This window comes from Neofelis nebulosa, chromosome 9 (assembly GCF_028018385.1).
Source record: "Neofelis nebulosa isolate mNeoNeb1 chromosome 9, mNeoNeb1.pri, whole genome shotgun sequence".
NCBI classification, from domain to species: domain Eukaryota; kingdom Metazoa; phylum Chordata; class Mammalia; order Carnivora; family Felidae; genus Neofelis; species Neofelis nebulosa.
In genome coordinates this window covers 10,396,066-10,418,804 of record NC_080790.1, presented here as the reverse complement: position 1 = coordinate 10,418,804, position 22,739 = coordinate 10,396,066, and the positions used below count along the sequence as shown (strand labels likewise).

At 40.0% G+C, this 22,739-nt stretch overlaps 1 long non-coding RNA gene across 1 annotated transcript in view; it reads left to right on the top strand.

Annotated features, from left to right (window-relative positions):
* Window positions 1-556: 556 nt before the first annotated feature.
* Window positions 557-22,739, top strand: part of LOC131484375 (uncharacterized) — a 536,971-nt gene continuing 514,788 nt past the window's right edge. Inside the window, exon 1 of the long non-coding RNA XR_009248202.1 lies at window positions 557-897. This is a non-coding gene — a long non-coding RNA (uncharacterized LOC131484375). The remainder of the gene's footprint in view (window positions 898-22,739) is intronic.

Sequence of the window (22,739 nt, the reverse complement as noted above, 5' to 3'; positions counted from 1 at the left end):
ATCTTAGAACAAAGCAGGCGCTAAATAGCCATCCGTTTCCTTTCCACCCCTGTCATATATGGCGGGATTGACTCATCAAGGTGACATATGAAGATCCTGAACTCACCTCCTGCCAGGAACACGTGGAATCTACAGCTACATGTGGAACACCTTCTTCTGAAACAAACAAACAAAAAACAAACAAACACAAAAACACAAACACAAAAACACAAACCTAAAAACTAGCGGAGGGACTCCACCTCCGGCAAAGAGAAAAACAAAACACGAGCAGGCCTGTAGGAGCGGCTGAGCACAATGTTGTCCTAAGCCTCACCCCTGCAGGCAACCCACAATCTGGAGGGAACTCAGAAGCCAGAAGGAGGTTCTCCGCGGAGCAGGGGTGAAGAATTCGATGCCCCACAGCAGACACCCCAACTTTTATGCCGACACCACCCTGTAGCAGCTCAGGGCACTTCGCCCCCACCCCGCCCCGCCCAGGACGGCACGTTGAAGCTTCGGTGGCCTCCCTCCAGCAGGGGGCGCCCCAACGGGCTCTGCCTCCTCGGTGGGACGCCGGCGTCTCAGGAAGGGAGCGTTTATCGCGGTTACCGGGCCAACTCTGGGTGCCGCTCCGACGGGGCAGGGCAGGGCACACCCTCAGCTCCTGGGAGCTGCTGGACCTAGAAGAGGCTGCTTGGCCAACCCCAGAGGCCTGCAGACAAGCGGGAGCTGGGGCGGGCTTGAAGGTCAGGTTCACCTCCTCCAGGAGCCACTGCTTCCCGCCACGAGAGCGGCTGTTTGTTCTGCTGGCCCGAGCTAAGCAGAGACTGGAGCGCAGGGAAGAGACCGGGGAATATGTGCCAAGCGACACGTCAGGGAAGGAAGGACCTTGCCCACGGTGACACAGCTGCTTACTGGGTAAGAGCAAACACATTTTATTCCCCATGTTATGCTCTTTCCCGGACTCTGTTTTGCTACTTTCCGTGATGTAACGAGTTTAATTGGTACAGGGCACAAGGCTTTAAAGGAGCCGAGAGTGATCCCAAGATTCTTTGCGGGGGGAGTGGCCTTGAGCCTCAAGGAGGACTGTACTAGTTCTCAAAGTGTGTTCCTAGGAGCTGCGGTGTGATTACGCCTTGGGAACCTGTTAAAAATGCAAATTCTTGGGTCCTGCCCCAGAGCTACTGATTCAGAAGTTCTGGGGCGGGCTGGACAATCTGTGCTTTAGCAAACTCCCTGGGATTGTGAGAGACATCAAGTTTGCAAACCACTGTATTAAGTGATTAGGGAAACAAAGCGTGTCCCCTGGAGAAAGAAGCGAAGAGCCATTTGCAATGTGCTATTTAAGAATGAAACTGTCACCATAAAGGATGTTTTGCGAATGGGAAAATGCATATAGATGCATGATAGATGCCTGATATTCATCGTGCCTATGTCACTTTATGTTTGCTTTCTACCTATCTCTCATTTTACTTTTATTTTCTTTGCTACTCACTGCCCGCAAAAGCGGTTTGGCAATATTCTAGCTGGTAATTGTTTTAATTTACTTTCACTTCACCTAACTGCAGAAAAAAAATTTTTTTTTCTGTAGAATAATGTAGTGAATGTTGATGCAATGCCCTCAGACTTTGACCAGAGCTATGGTATGACCTTGAGTGAAGTTATCCAAGGTCTGAAGTATCCTTTGTGGGCGGGGCCTTAATCCTAACCAGGCTGTCCTCAATTACCATTCTTACTGATTCTTTGTAAACTCTAAAATACTATTCAAATGTTCATCATTGCCTGTAAGAGAATCTGACATGTGCTCAGATAATCTCAGGTGGCTTCTTGCCTGACAGTGATTTTGTATTTTACTTGCTCGTCCCATATGTGCCATTTTGGATAAATTTGGTAGAGAGCATACCCTGCAGGTTTAGCATCACAGGTCAGTGAAAGAATCGAGTCAGCCTCAGGTGGTGGGCATGCCGATAATCAGATCCCCCATTTGCTGAGTTCCATGTGTGGATGTTGTTGCTGTGGATTTACAGACTTTACGTGGACTCCTCGCAGCTCTATTTTTTAGTCTGGCATTATTCCGCGTACAGTTGAAGAAGTTGAAGCTTGATTTTAGGGAAAAATGAAATGTCCAAAACTAGGAAAATTGCGATTGAAACCCAATTCTGGTTGATTAAAAAGTTCTTGCTTTTCTGCTCTCTGGAGCCACAACCATGAAAACAGTTTGGTCTCCGTTTGTCAAACCCTTCTTGTGCACTTACCGTGCATGGTGATGCTTTGTAGAGGATGGGGACACTTGCATGTTTCCAGCCAGCTTCCCCGGCCACGGCTGCCCCCTCCCCCCCCCCCCCCCCCCCAGCCAGTTTCAACTCCAATGTCGTCTTAGAAGCCTTAGCTTAACCATTCTGCATCTGTTTTCTCATCTATCAAATAAAGCGAATAATATTATATATTATATAGAGTTGGGGTAAAGATAAAAATGTATTTCAATATAGTTAGTAGAATAATAGGTGATTTTTTTAAGGTTTTGTGGTTTCCCAATGTTCTGTAATGAATATGTATTACACACATATTGGTAAGTAAATTTATTTTCTTTTTTATTTATTTTATTTATTTTTTATTTTTTTTATTTTTTCTTTTTTAAAAAAAATAGTTATTTATTTTGAGAGAGAGAGCACATGCGCACAAGTGGGGGAGGGGCAGAGAGAGAAGGTGAGAGAGATTCCCAAGCAGACTGACAGCGCTGAGCCCAACACAGTGCTTGAGCCCATGAACCTGGAGGTCATGATCTGAGCTGAAACCAAGAGTCAGACGCTCAACCCACTGAATCACCCAGGCGCTCTGGTAAATTTACTTTCTAAAGAGAAGCATTTTCAGGGTGCCTAGGTGGCTCAGTGGATTAAGCGTCTGGCTTCGACTCAGGTCATGATCTCATGGTTAGTGAGTTCGAGCCCCATGTCAGGCTCTGTGCGGACAGCTCAGAACCTGGAGCCTGCTTTGGATTCTGGGTCTGTCTCTCTCTGCCCCCTCTTCTGCTCGTGCTCTGTCTCTCAAAAATAAGTAAACATTCAAAAAAAACAAAACAAAACAAAACGAAGAGAAACATTTCTACCAGTGTTCTGCAAAGTATATTCAATATCTCTTCTTCTTAAAAAAAAATCCTAGTTGTGTCTCCCCTCAAGTTGTGTATTGCTGCTCTATATCAGATTAAACAGAGGTCTGAAACAGCTGAGGAGGGGTAAGGGGACCATCTCTGAAGTCTTAAATTAATTAAAATATTAAAGGGCAAAAAGAAAGGCATGCAGAAAAAAAGACCTCTTCCAAGTTTGGAATCCAAGTCCTTGGGTAGATTTCCTTGGCAAGTTTTCACAAAGCTGATTTGAGATCTTACAGAGATAGGTCCATTGTCAATCCCTGTAGAAATAGGCTGTATCTGCCAACATCTATTCATATGCAAATCCAGCCCTTCCTTCAAACTCCGGCATAAATGCCATTAAGTTGGCCCTGGTTCTTTCCACCCAGGAACTCTATATATCTTCTCTGCATTCGGTGGGTTCTTTATCTGTCTCCTAGGACACAAGCCTACAGAAGTGTAGGCAAGGAGGAGAGGGTTATTCTTACACTGTTAAAAAGGAAGTGTGGAGAAAAAAGAAGAAAATCCCTATAGTCTCTACTAGCTGCTAATATTTGGTTTTTATTATTTATTAGGTTCACTGTTTTTTTTTCCAGTGTTTATTTGGTGTGTATTCTTGTTTTCCTAATTCAAGTCACCTTGTAAAATTATACCAGCAATATGTAAAACCATCAAATTTTACATTGGAGAGTGACATTATAATATCAGAAAAATGTCAGGTGACTAAATTCTTCAGGATACATCGTTTTCTAACATGTAGCATAGGTTGTCATTGATTGTTACTTACTGTACCGGATTGCAGACTGGATGAGGCCGTAAGTTGTGCATTTCCCCCAGGGTCTCCCCATAGTAGATATTCAACAAATAGTTGTGTACTGAATGGCTTTCACTTTTATTGCATTTTGGAATCCATGAAATACTTTGTGCCATTTGACAATGACAACCCTTTAGGAAAGGGTAGACCTTTTTACTTATTTCATGGGTAATTTAACTTCTGGGAGTGAGAAGTCAAACGGACTTGACCATCCATCCTGAGCTTTCCTGTCAGAGCTGGTGTTCTTTCCAACAAGACAGGTGGCCTTAAATTGAAACAAAATGAATGGATTCCAAGGGGTCTTTTAACTTGGATTCACACTCTTTATAGGATGGCCAAGCAACTCTTCCTGGTGATATTCATGATATGAATGCCCTGAGAAATTTCAGGTATTTCTAATGAATTGGTCTTAAAATCCTCCAAGCACATAGAGTGCCCAAATCATTATCTTGATGAATGGGCTCTAAACTTTTAAAAAATGAAGCTGTGATGACAAATATGAAATCTTTTAAACAAAATCAAATTCAGGAGTTCAATTTAAATCTTGGCAAAGTTTCAGGCACATTAAAAGAAAATTAAATGAGTTTTAAGAAGGAGAGCACTCATATTTTACCCTTATTATTAAACAACTCTTAAAACCTCTACCTTTCTGTTTCCCCACCTCAGAGAAAAAAGACCCCTTTCCCAGCAACCTGTCTGACCTCAGACATATTAATTAAAATAAATGGAAGAACAAGAAGTTTTTATTTTAAAAGCGTTTTCATTAGTGAAGGAAGTGTATTGCCAACAGTAAGCAAGTAGATCAAGTTATGGCTGTGGTTTTTTTTTTATTTTATTTTCATTTTTATACATATATAGAATCTTATTTTCAAAGGGAAGTTAAAGGAGTCACTGTATCTACTATTTTTAAGCACCTACTATGTGACAGGTATAGTTCTCAGCTTTTTAATACATTGTCACTATAGTCTTTCAAGGCAGCTGTTAATATCTCTGTTATATAGCTGGGACCATAATCCCTGAGATGTAAGAATTCTTGTCCTAGTTATTTGCTTATTACCTGATCAAATGAAGTCTTTGACTTTTTTTAATGATTTTTTTTTGAGAGAGAGAGAGAGAGAGAGAGATAGAGAGTGCAAGCAAGAGAGGGATAGAGAGGGAGACACAGAATCCGAAACAGGCTCCAAGCTCTGAGCTGTCAGCACAGAGCCTGACTCAGGGCTTGAACCCATGACCCGTGAGATCATGACCCGAGCCGAAGCCGGACGCTCAACCAACTGAGCCACTCAGGCGCACCGCAGTCCTTGACTTTAAAATATCTGTTTTCTACATACTACCCACCTAGCACTAAAATCCGTAAGTTGCCGTGCTTAAAAATGTAAAATTTCTACCAGAGTACATATGTGTATTTTCACACATAGTTAATATTTTACATTGTCTTCTGTCAAGGCAAATTGATACTCTAGAAAGAAATGCCATGGTTTTCCCTGAGCTTTCTGTACGTCTTACAAACAGATGTATTGATCCCAGGAGCATGTGCTGCTTGTCTGAGAAGAATAAATGACCTTCCATGTGTTAGGTGCTCAGTGTGAGGAAGGTTGTGCTAAGGATTTTGTACTCATGATTTCACGTGATCCTCAGAAAAATCACTGAGACACAGTGTTTTGAGACCTCAGTATATAAAATATATACTGAGGCTTATCATTTAAGAGTATCACCCATTTCCCTTAAACGGAGTTGTTTTGTAAGTCATACCAACTTTGAGCTCTGGGTTATAGAAGCTGTGCGGCTGATATTTTTGTTTCCCCAAAGTAGAGAAGTAGGGCCCGGCCGGGGGTGGGGGGTGGGGGGGGGGTGGGGGGGGGAGCGGGGAGGATGAGGGTGAGTACTTACAGGCCGCCGCTAAGATTCCAGAACTTTTGAGAAAGACCACCTTGATGGGTGAATCTGTAAATACCACATTTCTCAGACTGTATTTCTTTTTTTATGGCAGGTGAACATTTCACGTTAAAAGGAGTTAAGTTTTGTGAAGTTAGCTATCATTCAATCGCTGACTAACGAGAACAGGCTGAATTTATGGACGGGAGTACCTGTGAAATTTTTGCAAAAGGGAAAATTCATGGGAATGCTATGTATCTGACAGACTATATTAGATGAGGCAAAATGCTGTTTATTTGGCCATTTAGCCTAATGTTAACATTATTTATGCCTTAAGATTTGCTTGACACCAATCCCCTTTGATTCACACAGAGCTGAGTACTGGGAATGAGCCGACCCTTTTCACTACCAGTAGCCGCTCATAGCAATCCTGGGAGAAAGGGGGGTCCGCCCTTAACCATCTCTATGCTGCCAGCATGAACACCATGGCCTTGAGGCCTTGAAGGTTGTTTTCGGGTCAGACGCTAATAAGCGGCAAAGATAGTGCTTCAGGAATTCGACTCCACAGGATTTCACTTCCCAGGTTAACTGAGACTTTTTAGTTTGCGAAGTAACACGCAGATGTGATAATTTCACAAGGGAGCGTGGATAGAGAGAAGCTGATACACAGCTCTGGTTGTTACTGGGAATGTGGTCGGTGACAGTGGACCCCGGCAAGGCTTATTCCGAGGCCAAAGGTAATGGGCACTTGGGTAATAGGTTCTTCCACACCTATATTCATTTCAGGAAAACTTGACTGTAAACATGGACCAGTTATGGGGGACAACGATCATTGTTCATTCAGAAGCATTCAATAAAACGTTGCCTTCTGCAGCCAGCTTCCCAGTAACTTTTTCAAATCTATATATTTTTTTAAGTTTATTTACTTGTTTTGAGAGAGAGAGAGAGAGAGAGAGAGAGCGCGAGCACAAGCAGGGGAGGGGCAGAGAGAGGGAGAGACAGAATCCCAAGCAGGGGCTCCAAGTGACGAACTGTGAGATCATGACCTGGGCCGAGATGAGCATCAGACGCTTAAACGACTGTGCCACCCAGGCACCCCTCAAATCTATTTTTAAGTGACTTGGTTTGTTGTTTCCCTCCATTTCTCAGCTGAGCAAGGATGACTTCCAGTCACCGTGCTAAGTGCCAGTTCTGCAGTGTCACAAGACAAATTTTCATTTTTTTTCAAGAATTATTTTTAAGTGTATTCGTTTATTTTGAGAGAGAGAGAGAGAGAGAGAGAGCGCACACGCAAGTGGGGGAGGAGCAGAGAGGGAGAAGGAGAATCCCAAGCAGGCTCTGCAGAGCCTGACACAGGGCTCGAACCCACGAACCACGAGTTCAGGACCTGAGCTGAAATCAAGAGTCGGACACTTAACCAACTGAGCCACCCAGGCACCCCAAGACAAAGTTTCTTTACTCATCAAACAAATATGTGAAAGAAGAAAGACATTCAACTGATAAATAATAATAATAATAATAATAATTACAAAATGAGTCACTTTATTGAAACAGTTACCAGAGAATTTTAGGCCTTTGTGAAGAGGTGACATTTTAGGTGACATCTGAATGAGTCTGAGAGTAAAAATAAAGAGGATGGGAGTGGGCAGCCTAGATAAATGGCTTGAGGTGAAAAATGGCCTTAAATAAAGCCACAGCAGCTGAAACCGGGAGAGGAGAGCAGTGCAAGATGAGGTTTGAAAAGGAAGGTGGAGACGGTAAATTATGAAGAATATTGAGCCGTGGCATTAGATTCCGAGGGCTGCTGCGACAACGTATCACAAATTGGGTCACTGAAAACAACAGAAATTTATTCTTCCACGGATTTGGAGGCTGGGAGTCTGAAATTGAGGTGTTTGTAGGGTTGATTCCCTCTGAGGGTACTGGGGGAGAATCTGTTCCATGGCTCTCTCTTCGCTTCTGGTGACAAATGGCAGTACTCGGTGTGCCTTGGCGTGACAAGTTGACGGTGGGACTGGTGTCCCTCCAGTCGATGTCTCTGTCTGCACGTGGTGTTCTGTGTGATCCCGTTTCTTCACCTGGACGGCTTTTCATGAGGACATCAGTCATACAGTCTCAGGGGCCCACCCTACTCCAGTATGATCTCAATTTAAGAAATTCTGTCCGGAATGACCCTATTTCCAAATATGGTCACATTCCGAGGTCCTGGGGATTAGGACTTTGATATTATCTTTTTTGGGGTGACATGATTCAACTCATAAAATCCAGATCACGGGATTTCTATTTATGTTAAGATCAAAAAGAAATCACTGAAAAAGTTCATGCGTCCCTCTGACAATTTTTTTTTTTTTTTTTGAAGAAGGTAAAAAGGCAATGGAAGAAAAAGAAAGCAAATTAGTAAGCTTCTGCAAATACCTTGGGATGGTAAGAGATAATAGTGGCTTAAGCTAAGACTGCAATGCTAAAGATAGAAAGAGACACATTTGACAAGAGCATCATAAGAGGAGAGATAGATTTGAGGATAGCAGCAAATCAATAAATCATTATGGACTTGTTAAGCTTGGCACGTCATGAGACACCAAGGAGAAATGAAAGTAAGATGTTGGCCCCGCAGGAGCATCATTCAAGAGGGAGGCTGAAAATACAGCTTTAGGACTAAGACGCACACAGAGGCTGCTGCCTGAGATGAGTTAGGCTGTCTCATTAGGAGAGGAGAGGAAGAAGACTAGGATGGGCTTCTGGGCTGAGTCCGATCCAGGTAGAGGAAGAGGGCAGGGCGGCCTGAGAGGCCAAAGGGAAAAACACAGACAATAAGAACTACACGAGAGAATGAGGTTGGGTGAGTTAAGAGAAGAAAATGTTTCCAGAATGGAAGTGAAAAGTGCTTCATGCGGCTGAGAGGAACAGCGTTAGATGAGGGCTGTGATGGCAGGATGGGATCATGTTGGGTGCCATTTTTAATCTCACAAGAGAATGCCACATGCACCAGAATAAATTCCCACATAAGTAGTAGCGTAGCGGCATATATGTAAGGAAAGCTTTACAATGTAGACAAACAACTTAGACTGATTTTTTTTGTTCCTGGTATGAACACATGTCAGAGTCATAAATCGATAGGGTTAAATTAATGAGGGCTTGAATAAATCCCAGTCTGTTTTTTAAAGACTTCATTGAGTCCTGCAAATCTCCAAGCATATCTGGCAGGAATAATTGAAGGCAGTTACTTTCTACAGTTTTGTATAGAAACTACTGATCGGTGTTTCTCAATTTTTAGGAATTGTCAAGTAATCTTTGAAGAGTTTCAGCTTGAAGTTTTGAAAAGCACTGTTCATTTATATATGGCAATATTTCATGGCCTCACGGAGACTTTTTGTTACTTTTCCTACCCTTACATTTGCCTCTCCTCTACTGTTAAATGGAAGATTTATAAGGTAGTCAGGAAGGGTTGGTGTAAAAGAGGAGTCAGGGGGACATGCCATGCCTGAAATCATGTATATTAATTCTCTAAAACAGTTTGGAGGCCTCTCAAACAAAGCAAAACAAGTGAAACAAACAAACAAAAACAGATATGAAAACTTGCCTTAGAGTCTTGAAGGTTTGCAGAATATTTCGATAAGCTGAAAGTATATTTTCCTAACACTGGGAATATAAAAGCCTTAAGAAGACAAGAAACTTGAATGAGCTTTTGAGCATACCCACAGAGTCCTAATTCTTTCCATGCTTCAATTTATTGGATTCACCCAACAGTATAATATTTTTTCTCCTTCCAAAGACTTGTCTACCTGCTGTTAAGAATTGGACAAGATTTACTGATTTGGCTGCCTACTGGTGTGGTGTCTTTAAGTGGCGAATATAAATCTTTAATCACACTGCTTAGAATGACTTCTCTGCCTCCTACTATTTCATCCGAGATTAGGAAGAAAAGGCTATTGAGATGATGTTATTGATGTTTGCAATGCCAGTTTTCTTTTTTTCTGTTTAAATTCATTTTCAACCATTTGGAAAACCATTTTTTTTTTTTTCCTATTAGACTGTTACCAGGATTTCTAGAAAAATGACCTGAGAAGAAAAAAAAAAAACACCCCAAAACCAATCTACTCTGCAAATAAGGGCAAATGTGCTGAAAAATGACAAATTTGAGACAGGGCATCTGACCAGCACATCTCCTCTTTTAATCTCCAGTGAATGGACATACTTGAAATAAGTGTTATTTGTTTGTTTACCGACCTTCACTGTTCTGTTCATGATTATGGCAAACGAGTCATCGTCTGCTGTTGCTAAGAGTTCTGGAACATCACTGAAAGAATGGGGCATCCCAAACACTAGCTGGTGGACGTGCCCATAACTTTTCCCACGCGAAATGTATCACTGCCTCACATTTCTTTTTTCTATCTTTCTACAAACCACACCTACTCCTTCTCTGTTATTGCTTTTTTTTTTTTTTTGAAACATGACTTATTATAACAACTTAATTTGTGGTTGAACACATATCACCATTGGCTCTATTGTGAAGGACGTATTGCAGACTGTTAGTGTTAATTTTTCAGACTCCAAGATTCCAAATATACTAAAAAAAAGCAAAGAACAATGTCTCTTTTAATAGTGGAGTCAGACTAGGTTCTCCAAGTGTTGTGGAGTACCAGAAATACTGAGGTACGTGTACTTTGGAATAAGAGTTTGGAAATCCCATTCTGTTTGTCCCATTGGCCAGTTTTATGTTTATGGAGTCATTAATCAATTTTCCCAGAATGTTAGTTTACCGGTCTATATAAACAAAAAGCCCCAAATTGGATGCCGAGAGCTTTAAGAATTCAGTCAAGGATAAATGTAAGAATTACAAGGAATAATGTGAATGGAGCGCCTAACAATGAGAAGGTACTTAGTTAAAGTTAGCTCTTCCCCTTCTTTCTTAAAGAAAATCTTCAGGAAGACCAGATGCTGTTACATTTTTGGCAATAAAAAAGTCTATGTGAGAAGAAGTGTTGCTTTTAAAAAAAAATTTACTTTTATTTTTATTTAAAAAAATTTAAATTTACTTATTTATTTTGAGAGAGAGAGAGCACAAGCAGGGTAGGGACAGAGAGAGGGGAAAGAGAATCCCGAGCAGGCTCTGCACTGACAGTGCAGAGGTGGGGCTCGAACTCAAGAACCTCGAGATCACAACCTGAGCCGAAATCAAGAGTCAGATGCTAACTGACTGAGCCACCCAGGTGGCCTGGAAATCTTGCTGTTTTTAAAACATTATTATGGTTATTATATTTTTAGTATAAACTTGTACCCAGTGCTAGAATAACTATGATTCTTGGGACATTTGGAAACTTGATTTCTAAAAGAATTCTATTAATTTAAATTCTTTCTTTTTTTTAATGTTTTTATTTATTTTTGAGACAGAGAGAGACAGAGCATGAGCAGGGGAGGGGCAGAGAGAGAGGGAGACACAGAATCTGAAGCAGGCTCCAGGCTCCGAGCTGTCCGCACAGAGCCTGACACAGGGCTCGAACTCACGGACTGTGAGATCATGACCTGAGCTGAAGTTGGGTGCTCAACCGACTCAGGGGCCCCAAGAAATTATATTAATTTAAAACGATCAGTAAGTAGACTACCAAATAGTTTTTACTAAAGTGCTTGCCTTTCCTTATTCATTGTTATTTTACTATTTTAAGTGTAGAGTTCTAACTCTAAGAAAGAAGGACACATGGTGTTATCAGAACAAACACTATATTCAACTACTCCAGTTTTTTCTGCATATATATTCAAAAGGTTATTTTTTCCCAAGATCCTCACATGAAATCCAAGGGAAACTACAGGACTTTTTTGGCTATTTTCAGGTAACTAATATCTCGGTAACCCCTGGTCTTGTTGAATAACTTGAAAAGTGCAGGGAAATAGTTGCCTCTTTTCTATCTTGGGTCTGCAATCGGTTCTTTGGTAACTATTAATAGAGGTGTGGTTGACCTGTTCATCTTTCCCGATCTTTCCCGATAGGTGTGTTCCATCCTATCTTTTTTTTTTGTTTTTTAATACAATTTTCTACATGTTTACTTATTTATTTTACTTATTTATTTATTTATTTATTTATTTATTTTTTAATATATGAAATTTACTGTCAAATTGGTTTCCATACAACACCCAGTGCTCATTTTTTATTTATTTATTTATTTATTTTTTAATATATGAAATTTACTGTCAAATTGGCACATGTTTACTTATTTATTTATTTATTTATTTATTTTTTTTTTTTTCAACATTTATTTTTATTTTTGGGACAGAGAGAGACAGAGCATGAACGGGGGAGGGACAGAGAGAGAGGGAGACACAGAATCGGAAACAGGCTCCAGGCTCTGAGCCATCAGCCCAGAGCCTGACGCGGGGCTCGAACTCACTGGCCGTGAGATCGTGACCTGGCTGAAGTCGGACGCTTAACCGACTGCGCCACCCAGGCGCCCCTACTTATTTATTTTTGAGAAAGAAAGAGAGCATGCGAGCAGGGGAAGGGTAGAAGGAGAGGGAGAGAGAGAATCCCAGGAGGCTCGGCACTTTCAGCGTGGTGCCCCAGGCAGGGCTCGAACTCAAAAGCCATGAGATCATGACCTGAGCTGAAATGGAGAGTTGGACACTGAACTGACTGAGCCACCCAGGCATTCCTGTTTTATCTCATCTTAATAAATGGTTTCTAAAATCTCCAGGGTTAGAAGGAGATAGGAGAAATGATTTGAGGCAGACAAATCCCAATGCAGCTACTTCTCATTTGCTATAACACCAGAGCATCCTGGTTGCCACAGACTTCTGTTCGTTACCTCTCTGAATCATGAAATAGGTATCACTGCTTATTGTCTTCCAGGTTCTAAGGGTGATACGTTAAACTCTCTATGTGGTCTATCAGAGGCACTTTCCCTATTTGTAGGAATCAAGAGTGGGACTCACATCTCAGTAATAGTTTTTTCCAAAATACTTCCCTAATCTTGAACTGTTTTCACAATCTTCCTCTTTAATAGGCTGGAGTGCATGATCAAGGAGATGTTAACAGGCTTTTTAAAATATATACTTCAACTTTTTGAGAAGTTTTGTATTCACAGCAAAACTGAGTGGCAAGGATGGAGAATTCCCATACACCCTCTGCCCCCACACATGCACAGCCTCCCCCACTATCAATATTTGAACCAGAGTGGCACATTTCTTACAGTAGATAAAACATACCATGTTCATGAATCAGAAGACTCAACATAGTAGAAATGTGGCTAGATTAAGTCTAACACAATTCCTATAAAAATATTAATAAGGATTTTTATAGATCTTTTGTAGATATATACATGCATATTTTATTTATTTATTTTTTTTTAATTTTTTTTTTTTCAACATTTTTTATTTATTTTTGGGACAGAGAGAGACAGAGCATGAACGGGGGAGGGGCAGAGAGAGAGGGAGACACAGAATCGGAAACAGGCTCCAGGCTCCGAGCCATCAGCCCAGAGCCTGACGCGGGGCTCGAACTCACGGACCGCGAGATCGTGACCTGGCTGAAGTCGGACGCTTAACCGACTGTGCCACCCAGGCGCCCATATACATGCATATTTTAAAATATTCTAAAATACGGGTGGAAAGAAATCATCTCTGCAAGCAAAGACCTCAAAAAGCTAAAACAATTTTGAAAAAAGATTTATTTTTTTCTGTGTTAAGGTTTACTAAATGTCTCCTGTAACAACACAGTGAATACTAGATGAATAGATGTGGGTAAATGGAACAGAAGTAAAAAGAAAAGAAAACAAAACAAAACAAATAGACCCACACAACTATGTCCAACTGACTTTCATAATAGTGCAAAAGCAATTAAATGGAGGAAAGATGGTCTTTTCAATTGGACATCCCTAGGCCAAAAAAAGAACATGATCTTGAACCTCAAAACTTACACAAAATTTAACCTCAAAAGTATCACAAACTTAAATGTGAGCCACAAAGTAGAAAACTTTTAGGAAAAAATAAAAGCATCGAAGAAAATCTTTAGGACATAGGACTAGGCCATTTAAACTTGACACCAAAAGGATAATGCATAAAGAAAAACAATTGATAAAGTATGTGTATCAGAATTAAATGTTTGTTCCGTGAACAGCTCTGTTAAGATAAAAAGGTGAGCTACAGACTGGGAGGAAATATTCACAAGCCATATGCCTGACTAAGAACTTGTATCTAGAATGTATAATGAACCCTCAAAATTCAACATTCTGAACCCCCCAAATGATCCTGTTAGTAAGTGGGAAAAGACAGGAGCAGAAAGCTTAACCATAGAGGAGATCCAGATGGCCAATAAGCATGTAAAAAGATTTTTAACATCATTAAGCACGAGAGGAGTGCAAATTCAAACTGTGGTGAGGTCACTTCACAGCTACCAGACTTGTTAAAATAAAAATAATAACACCTAATGCTGGCAAAGATGTGGAGAAACTGGATCATGCATAGTTTGTTGGTGGGAATTTAAAACGGAAGAAACAATATGGAAAACAGTTCATCATTTATTTCCCTTTAAAACTGCCATTTGATCCTTCGGTCAGTCACACTTTTGGGCGTATGTTCACTCAAAACCTATAAACAAATGTTTATACACTCCTGTTAGTAATAGGCAAAAACTGGAAGCATTCAAAGGTCTTTCAACAGGTAAACGAGTCAGCAAGCTGGAGCCCACTTACATCATGGAATATAGGTCAGTAGTAAATAACAACAAACAATGGATCAAACTATGGGTACACGCAAAAACTTGGGTGGATATCAAGGGAATTGTGTTGCGTGAAAGAAGCTAATCTCAAAAGAGTGCATACTTTATGATTCTATTCGTATAGCATTCTGACATAGCTAAGAGAGACCATAATAATAGTTGCTGGTGGTTAGCAATTGGTGGGAGGCATGTGCATGTGGTTACACAATCAATCTAGATTGATTGTGGCTGTGATCATGTGGAGCTACACATGTGGCAGAATTCTGTAGAATTCTACCCTCACCTAAATAAGTGCTTCTGAAGATGGTGAAATTCAAATAAATTCTCTGAGTTGTACCCATGTCAGTATCCTGTTTTTAGTATCATATAATTGTTACCAAAAAATGTTATTATTGGAGAACGCTGCTTGAGGGGCACATAGGATCTCCCTGAACATTTTTTTTCTGCGATTTTCTGCAAATCTCTCATTATTTCAAAATGAGTTTATGAATGTGATTAATACTCTCTTATGCATACAGTAACAACAATAATTTGATATCACATATAAAAATGGTCCTTAGCGGTTTTCCTAATATCTTCTTCCCACTTATCGACCTCATTTGATTTTTAAGCATTACATGGCATTATAAGATTTGCTGTCACCCCAGAGTTCTAATTGCTTTTTCCAACTCACCAACAGACTTAGTAGTAGACTCTGACAATACATTTTTTACAGGTGGAAATGTTGTGGTGCACCTGGAAATATAGGAAAATTACTGAAGTATTATTTAATTTAGGTTTTCTGATTTCTTTTTTTAAGCTTTTATTTTTTAAATTTATTTTAATTTATATTTTAATTTAGGGAGAGACAGAGCAAGTTTGGGAGAGAGGCAGAGGGGGGAGAGGGAGAGAGACGGGGGGGGGAGAGAGAGAGAGAGAGAGAGAGAGAGAGAGAGAATGAATGAATGAATGAATGAATATCTTATGGAAGGTATGTTTAGAGCCTGACACAGGGCTCGATCCCCTGATTCTGGAATCCTGACCTAAGCTGAAATCAAGAGTTCGACACTTGACTGAGCCACCTGGGTGCTTAGGATTTCTGATTTCCATTCTGATGTTTTATTATGTCTTGATGGTAGCCTTGATCTTAAGTCTCATACAAAGACAATTATGGTCTCTCTTGTAATTTAACTTCCATATTTGATCTTGAGAAACTTTCACCTAAGGGATTTTCTTTTTTCCGCTTGGGGGCTTTATTATTGCTTAGGATAATTTTACTGAGGAAGGATTTCTCCATTCAATCTGTTCTTTTAAATGTTCTCAAACTTTCCTTTAGAATTCTCTCATTTTTTTTTCTGTAACTTTTTACAGAAATTTCTCTTCACTTGATCCCAGAAAAAAATGTGCCTTCGACCTTATTTTTAAATAAACTCTCGTCTCTTGACTCAAATTATTCTAACATATATGGAAAAGGAAATGTTTCCATCTGGCAAGAATAGTGTAGTTGTTGAAAGTACCATGTTCTAATATAATGCATTCACTCTGCTTTACTGAACTTGAAAATATTGTATTGTTAAATGCCAAAAATGATGAAGGAACATGCAGGGAATCCATGCAGAAAATCATCTGTCCTGATCAAATAAACCTGAAACGCATCTAACATTCTAAGTAAATACCTAGCCCAGCTCTAGAAGTGGGCATGATACAGCAGGTTAATTTCAGTGGCCAGGCGGAGAGATGTGAGTCTATGCTGAATACAAGTCATTTCATGAAAATCTGTGTTTGTATTCCAGGTAGAACCTCCAGAGGGTTTATTGTTTTGTTTTGTTTGTTTTCTCCTTCTACTTCAGGAAAAAGCTTTCCAAAATCAAGTCTCATAAAGTATTTGATAGATAGACAAAAATGAGTTTAATGTAAAAAAAATAAGAGAAAGTTGAGATTTTTACAGTTTAAGATATGGAAGTCAAGTATTCAGAGTCTTAAAGGTAATTTGAACCTCTGTGTCTTAAATATATTTAAACAGACTGATAGCATGGGTCATCAAAAAAAAATTTTAGTCTTGATTATCTCAATGAATTTCCCCATGGTTTATACACAGGGGTATATATATATTTTTTTTTTTTTAATTTTTTTTCAACGTTTTTTATTTATTTTTGGGACAGAGAGAGACAGAGCATGAATGGGGAAGGGGCAGAGAGAGAGGGAGACACAGAATCGGAAACAGGCTCCAGGCTCCGAGCCATCAGCCCAGAGCCTGACGCGGGGCTCGAACTCACAGACCGCGAGATCGTGACCTGGCTGAAGTCGGACGCTTAACCGACTGCGCCACCCAGGCGCCCCACACAGGGGTATATTTTAAAAATTTTTTAAATGTTTTTATTTTAGTTTTGAGAGAGAGAAAGAGAGAGTGCGAGTGTGGGAGGGGCAGAGAGAGAGAGGGAGACAGAATCTGCAGCAGGCTCCAGGCTCTGAGCTGTCAGCACAGAGCCCAACACAGGACTCGAACTCATGAACCATGAGATCTTTACCTGAGCTGAAGTTAGACGCTTAACCGACTGAGCCACCCAGGCGCCCCTGTAGGGGGGTATATTTACAATTTCACCTCTTTCTTCTGTTTAGTTTTTTCTTCTTAGGGTTGTAGAATTTCTCAATTAGATTATGTCCAAATGAATAATTTTATTGTACTTTCCAATTTACACAATGCAAATTTTATCTATTTTGTCCTGTTGCCTTCATCTAATGTACATGATACACGAGATTGTTGATTGAATCACCATTGCATAGATGGTAAAAGTAAGACCCAGCAAAAGTGAGATGTGTCCTATGTCACTTAGCTAATATAAGGCAGAGCTGAAGTTCTAATTCCTATCTGTCCCAAACCACAGCCTATGTTTTTTTCTGTTATATTCCACTGTATCCATGATCTCTGTACTCCCTGCAAATGAAATACCTTTGGGCACACAGGGGAGAATGCGTTCTCTATCTGAGTCCTAAAAAGCCATTGAACAGTCTTCTTTTCTGACTAATCTGTGGGGTCTAAGAAGAGTGTCAAGTATAAAAAGAATTGGAATTTAATTTAATTCCCTCAAAATCAAGGCCTGGAGTTGTTGTTCTCCTCTGCCATTGGTCCCTATCTTCCTAATGTTGTGATGCCATTCTAAGTAGGAGTAAAACAATCAGAAGGCTTATTAAAGAGGAGTCTGGGAATTTCTGCCATGGGTTTTATTTATAAGGCATGAAGCCTCATAGCATTTGGAGGAGGATGGAAACTTAAGATTCACCTGGTTTGACTTCTCAGTAAATTGCTTTGATAATATTGAGTCCCTATGAAGTTCATAGTATAGAGGTTTTACTTTATTGTCAAACATTTTTTTTTTTCCTTGGAGGTATTATTACTTTAAGGTATCCGTACTTCAAGATACAGACTCTAAAATGTACAGAGGTTGAACAGCTTAACCAGTGGCATTGGCTAGTGGTTGGCAGTGCTAAGACTTGGGTTCTAAACAAACAAACAAACAAACAAACAAAAAGGCTAAAATACCCATTTTCCCTCTTGGTTGGACGGTCAAAAATATTTTTCTAATGTTTACTTATTTTTGAGAGAGACAGAGACAGAATGCGAGTGGGTTAGGGGCAGAGAGAGAGACACAGAAGCAGAAGCAGGCTCCAGGCTCTGAGCTGTCAGCACAGAGCCTGACGTAGGGCTCGAACCCACGAATCATGTGAGATCATGACCTGAGCTGAGGTCAGACACTTAACCGACTGAGCCACCCAGGTGCCTCAGTCAACTTTTTAATTCAAGAAGTTAAGACCCAGAGGACACAGACCTCATGGGAGGGGCGTCTCCCCCTTGGTTTCAGGAAGTGAAGCACAGGGCTAAGGGGTGGGGGTGCCCTGGGGTGAGGGAGCAGGGCTGGACCCTGATTTGCCTGGGAGGTAGAGCTTCCACCCGGAGGGGCACAGTGGATAAAGCACCCAGCTGAAGTCGATTATTCTCAAGCTTTAACATATAATAGAATTTGCCTGGCTAGGTTTTGGACTTGCTTGGGAACAGTGACCTCAGAATGTTACAATATTTGAAGGTAGAGTCTTTACAGATATAATTAAATTAAAATGAGATCATACGGCTAGGCCTTTATCCAATAATACTGGAGTCCTGATAAGAAGAGGAAATTTGGATACAGATACAGAGAGAAAATGTGAGGGCACAGAGATGCTGGCCATCTGTAAGCCAAGGAGAGAGGACTGGAAACAGAGTTTTCCTTCACAGCCCTCAGAAGGGACGAGCCATGTTAACACCTTGACCTGGACTTCTTGACTCCAGAATTGTGAGAAGATACACCTCTGTTATTTAAGCCACCCAGTCTGTGACATTTCTTGAAGACAGCCCTAGCAAACAAATACACCACCCAAAGTGATGACTTTTTTCTGCACCTGATTTCAAACAAGCCTCGTGGGGTTAAAAGTAATCCTAGCACACAAGACTGTCCATTTCTCAGAGTGTGCATTTATGTAGCTCTTTCTTATTTGATGCCAATAAAATGTCAAAAGTGACCTCAGTTGTATATATATATTTTCTTATAGTGTTTATGCAGGTTTAGTAAAGCAATTTATAAATGCATGCATAGTATGGAATGAAAAAACAAATCATGTCTACCATTCAATCTGGTGAATCAGAATAATAGGATTATAGAGCTAGTAACACATTTGAGAATTTTAGTCCCACCTGATATTACATAACGTTCTTGGCCCAAGTCTTTACTTAGGTAGCAAGTGGATGTTAATTTTTGTTATTATAAAAATAAAACATTATTTATAATTTTTGTATCGTTTTTAATGTTTAAAGACTCTCCTAAATTTTTCTTGGCAGGGAATACTTGTTTATCCAGCAGACAGAAATCTCTTAAAACAAAACCAAAAACAAAAAACTTTCCACATAAACATGACCGCCTCATGAAGTAGCTCTTTTAGGTAGAGGCATAGCCACAAAAGAGTTCTTAGCTTCAGACTCTGTGAACTTTTTTTGCAACTTTGTGAATGTACCAAAACATTTTTAAGGGCAGAACTATTTGATAGGAAAAGGAAATCATGAAATATTACTAAGTTATCTTAAACATTATTTATGATAAGCACAACTGATATATAACAGGCTTAGGCAAAAAATACAACTTTTCCCCATGAAGAACTGATAAACATCTTTAGGATAGACAAGGTAAATCATTTCTGATTTAGGATAGAGAGAGAGTCTTTTCTGAATAGAACAGACTATGTTTGAAAGTTATACCTTTGTTGGTCATGTCCTCCAAGGTCACTTCTTAAGAGTGGAACTTGGTGGAATTCCTAAGAATATCCAGTCCAAGCCAGAGTTTCTGGTGAAGTAAACGACCTGTCGGCTGGGGATAGTGGTCTTGTTTCTGTATTGTTTATTTCCAGATTCTTTTGCATTTTGAGATTTTCAAGAGCTGTTTCTTCCAAATCATATGTCTTGTGTTGGTCTTTTTCCATATTCTCTACTTTTAAATTTAGAGTGGTTATCACAGACCTGCTCTTTTTAAAATTCTACCATAGTTTTCTCCTTAGTCTCTATACACATATAATCTGCAACCCATTGGATATTTCTGAGTGTTTAACATAGAAGCTACCCTAATGCAATTGTGTCCAAACTCAAACTTTAGTCATCTCCTTATACCTCCCACTTCCCTACAGGAAAAAAAAAAAAATCTGCTTCTCCTTCAGAATTTGTACACCGACCGGCACTGTGATTATAGTGTTCCACACTGTAAAAATGTAAATCATACCCCTTTCTTCTCTTCCCTTGACCCCAAAATTCATTCAAATCATTTTTTAAATTCCCAAAATGTTAGAAGAAATATACTTGCTTTGCTTTGTGTGGTTTTTAAATTTAAAATTTCACCTCCAAAAGAATAAAATAAAATTTCACCTCTGTAGTTTCAGTCAATAGCCTCGATTTTGGGAATTACTGTCATTATCTTTGAAAGTGTGTTCCCAGCTTTCCATCTGGCTTCCTTCAGTCTGTTTTCCATATTGAATCCAGATTGATCTTTCCAAATAGAAAATATGCTTTTTAAAAATGTCTTTGCTTCAAGTCCTCACACCTGTTATCTTCAGGATGTGTTCCAATGTTTTCAGTGACTCAACACAGTCATTCATGATTTGTCCCCAGTCTTTCTTTCATTTATACTGCCTCATATCCAGTACAATAGACTCAACAAATTAGACTCATGATCCACTTGTAGATTTCTGGACACTTGTTTCTTAAGCATCTTATCAGAACAACCTCTTCACATCCTTTAGGGCTCAGATTTGAAGTGTTATTACAAAGGAATATTTCCCTGATGTTCTAAGACTCCGTTTGCTATTCTCGCAAGATGTTTCACTGAGTACTTTGTGGTTGTTTCACCCACAACGTTTGTGGGATGTGTGCCCGTTTTCCTATAATTCTTTTAAAGTTTATTTTGAGAGAGAGAGAGAGAGAGAGAGAGCATGCACGTATGTGCACATGTGCAAGCAAGGGAGGGACAGAGAGGGAGAGAGCATGCACGTATGTGCACATGTGCAAGGGAGGGGCAGAGAGAGAGAGAGAGAGAGCATCTCAGGCAGACTCCACACTGCCAGCACAAAGCCCCACTCAGGGCTTGAACTCACGAACCGTGAGATCATGACCTGAGCCGAAATCGAGAGTTGTATGCTTAACTGACCGAGCCACCAATGCGTCCGGTGTGCCCTTTTCTATTTTTACCTCTCTAAGCTCCTTGTTGGGAAGGAACACTATTTTGCTTAACTTATAGATCCAGAATCTATCATAGTTCTTAGTGCATAGGAGACGTATCAAAACTATTTGTTAAAATTTTGGAAAATAAATGCCTTCCCTGTAGCTTCGGTCCTTTCCAGTTCACTTGGAGGTGATCTAGTCCTCAGAGTTTGGTTAATTTTCCATGCTTCTGGTCTTCAAAATTATGGAAACTTAAAAAAAAAGTTTATTTATTTTGAGAGAGAGAGAAACAGAGCATGAGTGGGGGAGGGAGAGAGAGAGAGGGAGACACAGAATCCACAGCAGGCTCCAGGCTCTGAACTGTCAGCACAGAGCCTGATGCGGGACTCAAACTCACGAACCGTGAGATCATGACCTGAGCTGAAGTCAGACGCCCAACCAACGGAGCCACCCAGGCGCTCCATCAAAATTAAGGAAACTTTGGGGCGCCTGGGTGGCGCAGTCGGTTAAGCGTCCGACTTCAGCCAGGTCACGATCTCGCGGTCCGTGAGTTCGAGCCCCGCGTCAGGCTCTGGGCTGGGCTGATGGCCCAGAGCCTGGAGCTCGTTTCCGATTCTGTGTCTCCCTCTCTCTCTGACCCTTCCCCGTTCATGCTATGTCTCTCTCTGTCCCAAAAATAAATTAAAAAGTTGAAAAAAAAAAATTAAAAAAAAAAAAAAAATTAAGGAAACTTTTATTGAAGCTTTTGATATTATTTAAAAAACATTAGAACAAGTCTCAATGCCTGAAAAGCTATGGCCTAGTAATGCAGGTATTTTAATACATGTAGTATATACGTGCTTATTCTTTCACACATTAAATATGGCTGAGAATTTACATGTACAAAACCTAAGTTGGCAGTGGACGTACATGGTAACAGATAAATTAGGCTCTTTTCTCGAGGTATATGTAGTGATTTCCATCTAGATGGCTTATGTTGATGGCTTCATTAATAAATATTTTTAAAGGTTTAGAATATCTGATTTATATAAAATTGCTGATATTTCATAGTTTTTGGCCTAAAACATAACAATTGCTTCAACCTAAAAATTGGCCTGTAAATTTGGGACATAGCATAAGATTTGTTTGTTTGTATTATGTTCTGTAAATAAATTTCAACGTGTATATTCCTAGTGTAAGAGAAGTCAGAAGTCACCATTTCCCTTAAAGTTATGATCATGTAGTCACATGAATTCAAGCAAAACATGAACATTTACTACCCCAAAATGTACTTGCAACATGGATAAAATACATGAACATTGCCTATAGTCTTTAGTGCTTGTGTTTATTTCGAGTTGTAGTAGAAAATACACAAACCCAGCATGCCTGGATTCATATTTTGTTTCATTCACTCATTAATTATATTATTTTGGATAAAAACCTTGAAAGCTTATTTCAGTTACTCAACACAGACATTCTGGGTATTTGTCACCATGTACTCCTTGAGTCACATTTTGACCCCTCTCTTTGCCCCGGTATAAGCCGA